This window comes from Bos grunniens, chromosome 22, assembly GCF_055505025.1.
Source record: "Bos grunniens cultivar Pamir isolate PY7600 chromosome 22, Bosgru_T2T1.0, whole genome shotgun sequence".
In the NCBI taxonomy this organism is placed as follows: domain Eukaryota; kingdom Metazoa; phylum Chordata; class Mammalia; order Artiodactyla; family Bovidae; genus Bos; species Bos grunniens.
The window spans coordinates 9,429,530-9,435,893 of record NC_141186.1 but is presented as its reverse complement, the minus strand read 5'-3'; positions in this window follow the sequence as shown (position 1 = coordinate 9,435,893).

The window sequence follows — 6,364 nt, the reverse complement described above, 5'->3', positions numbered from 1 at the left end:
TCACACCTTTACAGGGAGAGCATAATATTCATTGTGGCTTCAAATGTGTGTGTTTCTGATTGCTCTGAGGAGGTCTATGATAATGGTAATTAGAGTAGCTGAAATATCCTTACATAGAGCTTTACAAAGCAAAAAAACAAACAAACAAAAAAAAACACTCACTTTCACAGACCATTTGCTCCTCGTAATAGTTGTGCCAGAAAATGAGGAATTATTATCGACATTTTCTATCAGGAGGTTGAGAATCAGAGTGGCTGATATGACTTGCAAATGTTAACACATCTAGCAGATGCTGAGAAAGTGAGGGAAACAAGGCTTCAGGACTCCATTTGCTCTGCAAATACAAGCATCGGATAAGCACAGCTCCATCTTCTCTGGATACAGCTCTGGTGATAGACAGACACTACAGAGATAGAGAACTACTTGTCTTTATTTATGGGTTTCTCTGGTGGCTTGGCTGGTCAAGAATCTGCCTGCAATGTACGAGACCCACATTCAATCCCTGGGTGGGGAAGATCTCCTGGAGAAGGAAATGGCTATGCAGTCCAGTAGTCTTGCCTGGAGAATTCTATGGAAGAGGAGCCTGGTGGGCTACAGTACTCGGGGCAGCAAAGAGCTGGACACAAGCGAGCAACTAACACATAGACATTGGGAGGACATGGGGCTTTATCCCTAATAGATACATGATTTCTTTTGGGGATGATGAAAATGTTCTAGTATTGATTGTGGTAATGGTTGCCCAACTCTGTGGATACATAAAATCCACTGAATTATACACTTTCAGGGGGTAAATTGTATGGTATGTGAATTACATCTCAATAAAGTTATTCTGTAAAAAAAAAAAAAGATTGTGCAGGGAGGCAATAGGCAGATAAAAGTTAGAGCCTAAAAATAAATTTCCAGAGGTTAGAACATAAATGAAGTCTTCAATTCTGAGCAAACCAGTGCATGACATGATGTGGCCACAACTTTTGCCAGATTAAGTTTTCTCTTCCGGAACATGGACTAATAATACCTCATCCTATGACATTTCTCCACAGTTAACAAGAGGAAACAACAAAACACAAAACTGTAAGTTATGAAACACTTCACAAATGCGAGTTAATTATTTCCTGTCCATATACAGGATTTCAGAAAGCATATAAACACTTTAGGTAGGGCAAGCATAACCTGAGGGAGAGAAAGCATAAAAATGCTAATCCCCAAATTGGAATTTTTAGTGCTGCATATTTGCATATAGCCTAAAATCCTTTCAAAAACAGCTAGAATGCGCTTAGTTACTTTTAAAAACTACAGATTGAGTTGTTATTAATTTATTATAGATGAGGCAATGTTTTCCTTTTAAAAACTTTCCTTCTCCATTGTGCCAAAGGCACCCATAGAAAATTTAGAGTGTTTTATATTCCATAGAATATGCATAGAGATATCAATAATAAATAGCGTTTTCCACAGTATAGAGTATAAGCCACTCAGAGTCACTCACTCCTGTTGAGCTAAAAATACCTCAGTGACAAATTTCAGAAAAGAAAGAAAAAGAAGAGAGCTCTGTGTTCATCACCCAAGAGTAGAACCCTGCTTGATGTCCTACTGTGTCCTTGTTATTCCTTCTCAGTGATGCCGAATCGTCAACTCCCAACATGTTCTAATACACAACGCTGTTCCCCCTATTCCCTAATGCAGTGCATTCTTCATTCTCATAACAGAATGACTCTCCCTTGCCAAGCACTTCCACTTGCAAGACAAATCTTGAACTATTTCAGTAACGGAAGACACAAAAGTTTACTAATAAGATGAAGTGCTTATCGTATGAACAAACACATGGAACTGATTTTAAGTCTTGGTGAGTTGCTGCATGTGGATGACATCTCTATAACCAGTGTGCTGAGTACTTGCTTGCATTAGGGTTTGTCTAAGGGGAGCAACAAGGTAAGTGGATGACAATCTCAATGGCATATTTCCCTAGAATGTTGGCCTTTCCACAGGAAAAATCAAAGAAAAAGGAAAGCAATAGGCGATCACAGGACATTGAATTATGAAGTTAAATGAAACCTAACTGAGGAACCAAGGGAAAAAAATATTTCTCTGTAAACATAAGAGTTAGATGACATTCAATGATTTTAAGACGCAATGAACATAGAATAACACCTTCTTTATTACCATTGGCATAACCTATGGGGTATTAATTATTGACAATTAGATTGCCAAATGGACTAAACGCTGCAGATTTTAATCTGAATTATTAGTATATGAGGTTTTCATAGCAGGTAAAGGAAAATGTATCATAGTGACAATAAAAAAACCAAGTGCTTCAAAACGCCATAACCTTCAAATCCTCTATGAAATCCCACTGATCTGGTGTGGCCACTGGAGCAGGAAAAAATCCAACACAATGAGCTCTCCAGTTAGGTTTTAAATATTTGAGCTAAGAAAAAAGAGGGATAAATTCATGAGACTAATACAAAGAACTGGAGGTTCTATACTATATAAATCGGTGAGGTGTCTGAAGGTGGTTAGAGTGACTTAGCACCTAAAACACTGGAACTCAAGTCTTTCCTCAGCAACTCTTTATTTGACCTTGGAAAAGTCTCTTTATTTGAACTTCAATTTCCAACTATGTAAAAGCCTGATGAGAATAGCTACATTTTTCTACTCAACAATGTTACTGACAAGGTGACCTCAGAAAGTACACAGGACACCTTATTGCAAATAGCTGTGTGTGTGTATTTGTGCCAAGTATTAAATGGTGATTTCATGCATGTGTTGTGTGTGTGTAAGAGTAAATATTAGTTATTTCTATTTCCAAGTTAATTTTTATCTCCAAATTGATTTAATTCCACTCATGTCCTGCGAAATCTCCAAGAATTAGATAAGGGGATTTATGTATGCCCTGAACTATCACTCTAGGAAAGAAAAACATTCATACCAAGTTAACTTCTCACCCCAGCTCCAATTTGTTTAAAACTACAGATACAGTTTTTGTCTTGTTGAAAAACGAGACCACAGTTTTTCTATTTGGAACCACAGGTTGGGTTTTTAAAAAAATGGAAAAAATGGATTTCCCTGGTTGTCCAATGGTTATAACTCTGTGCTTTCACTTCAAGGGTGTGTGGGTTTAACCCCAGGTTGGGGATCTAAGATACCACATGCCTAACAAGCAAGAAAAGGAAAACTTCTGAATGTTTGTGGGCATAATAGTGTATACTGGCAAATAGGGCCCCCCAAATCCTACAGTAATTTTCTAATTAATCTTAAAAAGTCTTTACTATCATGAATATAAAGCCTGATAGTACCTGTCTTCATTAGCATATAATTTTTATGTTATTGAAACCATGTATAAGCCCCTGTGTCCTTATATTTTGAAATAAAATGCTGACTCAAGAATTAATGACTGGGAAATGTGAAGATGTGGAAACAAAGAATAGCAGTTGGGCTAAGGAACTGCTAACAATTTAGACTATAATTCTGCCATATAACAGAATCACCAAATTTCTAGTTTCCTGAAAAAATACAGATAAAGGCTTGATACACATTCCTATTTTGTTTTTTACAAGAAGCAGATCCCTGCCTCAGATGAAAACTTCTGACCACAAGAACATAGACCCTGAACTAGTTGCAACCAGAAGGTTGACGCTGCTTGAAACTTCATCTTGATGTCAACCAATCCAAGAACTGCCCGCAAGCTGATCACACCATGCTCCTTGAACACTACAGAACTCCTCACTATCCCCTTCAGGGTGGGTCACAGGGTCTTCAGGGCATTAGCCCACTGTGGCCCCCTCTATCTGGCAAAGCAATAAAAGCTACTCTTTTCTGCTTCACCCAAACCTCTGTCTCTGTTTCTATTCAGCACCGGAGAACAGAGGCCAGGATTTTGGCAACATTATCTTCTAGAAAACTATTTGTCATCCTAGGCTGTTCTTTGTGTTTTCACCTGAATCCAGCTGGCTGGATTCATCCAAGAGACCATTTATCTGTTGTTAACATTCCATGTTAAGTAAGCTATTCAATTCTTTCCCCCTTTAAAAAAATGTGACAGCATGCTTACTCATATGGTTCTGTAACACAACATATACTATCCATCAACAAATACAGTTTTTTCTCTATACCAAGTAGATCCAGAATGAATCCACTGTCACCACCTCCACTGCCACCACCTGGCCCAAGTCATCATCGTGGTACCTGGATTTTACGACAACTATATATAGAAGATCACCCTGTTCCCTTCTTTAAAAAAAAATTTTTTTTTTTAATTTGGCTGCATTGGCTCTTAGTTACAGTATAGGCTCTTTGTTGCTGTATGCGGGTCTAGTTGCCCTGCAGCATGTGGGGTCTTACTTCCCTGAACAGGTATCTAACCCAGTGTCCCTGCACTGGAAGGTAGATTCTTAGCCTCTGGACCACGAGGGAAGCCCCACCCTTCTTGTCTCATCACAGCATCTGTCCTGTGCTCTCTTGCTGTCTGCCTGGATTGCTTTTCTCTCAGAGAGCTCTGGATCTCCCTTCTTGACTTCGACCAGCTCTTTGCTCAAAACCACCTTCTCAGTGACGTAAGTGTACCCCTCATCAAGCTCTATTCTCATCCTCTTTCTGGTTTTCATTATCCTCCTCAGCACTTATCACCACGTGGTCCATCGTGTGCTTTACTTGTGCATTGTCTGTCACCTCCTCCACTTCCATAAGACAAGCTTCAGCGAGGAAAGGATTTTTGTCCAAATTTTTCTGTTGTTGTTGTACTCCCCAGCAGCTAGGAAAGCACTGGGTACAAAGGGTGTCTTCAAGGAATTCAGCATGAAAGAATGACTTGATTTCAGACAATGTAAGGGAAACATAAATACGTGAATTTCCTAGATCTGGGAAAATGGAAGTAAGAGTTCTCCTAGTATGTAGAGCAAAAATTCTATGGGGAAACTTGAGTAAAGAGCTTGCATAGAAATTACTTTGGGGAAAAACTGTAGAGAAGTGGAAAGCACATTCATTTCCAATATTTATTTTTTAAATCTTAGTCAATCTGCAGCTTAGAGTAGGCATGGATTTACCAGTGATTTTGCTGAAAGCATACTGGGATGTGTAGTGACATTTTGTACTTGTTTGTTTCTAACTCATACACCCTAGGAGGTCAGGTAGCAATATCTGTTTGGAAGATGTGAAACTCTAAGACAAGGCATTGTGTCCAAGTGAATTCCAAAGGTGGGATCACTGATCCATGCCATCAGAAAAATCTCAGATTCCTTAGTAGTAAAATGAGGATCAAATCACCATAATCATAGCCAAGTAAATTCATAATCATATAAATGGGAATGTATATATTGTTTATACAGATGGATGCCATATCTGAGAATACAAAGATGACAATAGGTTCATTTTCCAGCACTAGAAGAGTGGTTAAGGGACTTCTCTGTCTAGTCATTAAGAATCCATCTTTCAATGCAGGGAGTTCAATCCCTGGTCAGGGAACTAAGATCCCACATGCCATGTGCCCAAACAAACAAAAGTCAAAACAGTGATTATGAGTCAGCTGAGTTTCTCCATCACGTCTGGATGAACTTGAGGAAATTACTTCAATTTCTGCACTCCAGTTTCCTCCTCTACATTGCCGATAATTGTAATAGCGCCCTCATAGGCGCTAATCCTCCACAGAGGATGCATAATCAGCACTCTACGATCTGAGGGGCTATCTTTGAAAAGTATTAGTGTCTTAAACATCAGCTTCTGTCTATAATAGAGCGGAAACAAAAAAGTAAGAGCTCCTATCTCCAAATGGTTTGAAGAACACAGCACAATACCATCCTCATGTCCTTAAAGGGGAAATTATTTTCAAGTATGGGGTCCCCTGGTGGCTCAGAAGGGAAAGAATTTGCCCACAGTGAGGGAGACCTGGGTTCTATCCCTGGGTTGGGAAGATCTCAGAGGAGGGCATGGCAACCCACTCCAGTATTCTTGCCTGGAGAAACTCATGGATAGAGGAGCCTGGCAGGCTATGTCCATGGGGTCGCAAAGAGTCGGACATGACTGAGTGACTAACACTTTCACTTTCACTATTCTCAACTATAATTTGAAATGGAGGTTGTAATCAAACCGAGAAGAGAGTGAAACAGAAAGTGATGATCCAGAAGACACTGGGCAGCAAATAAAGATTTTAGTAGGGAAAAAAAAAAAAATACTACCTAGTAAACTGTGTCTGGGAAGAAAATGACAAACTCTGACCAAGAAAACCATAGTCACATTTTGTATTTTAAAAACATAACTGATACAACTGGCAAAATGGGATAAATGAGAATAATCCTTTTGGATGTTTATTTTGACTCTTGCTGTAAAATCATACAGCCTCACAGAAATCGCTAAGCTGTTTCATCATATAAGCAAT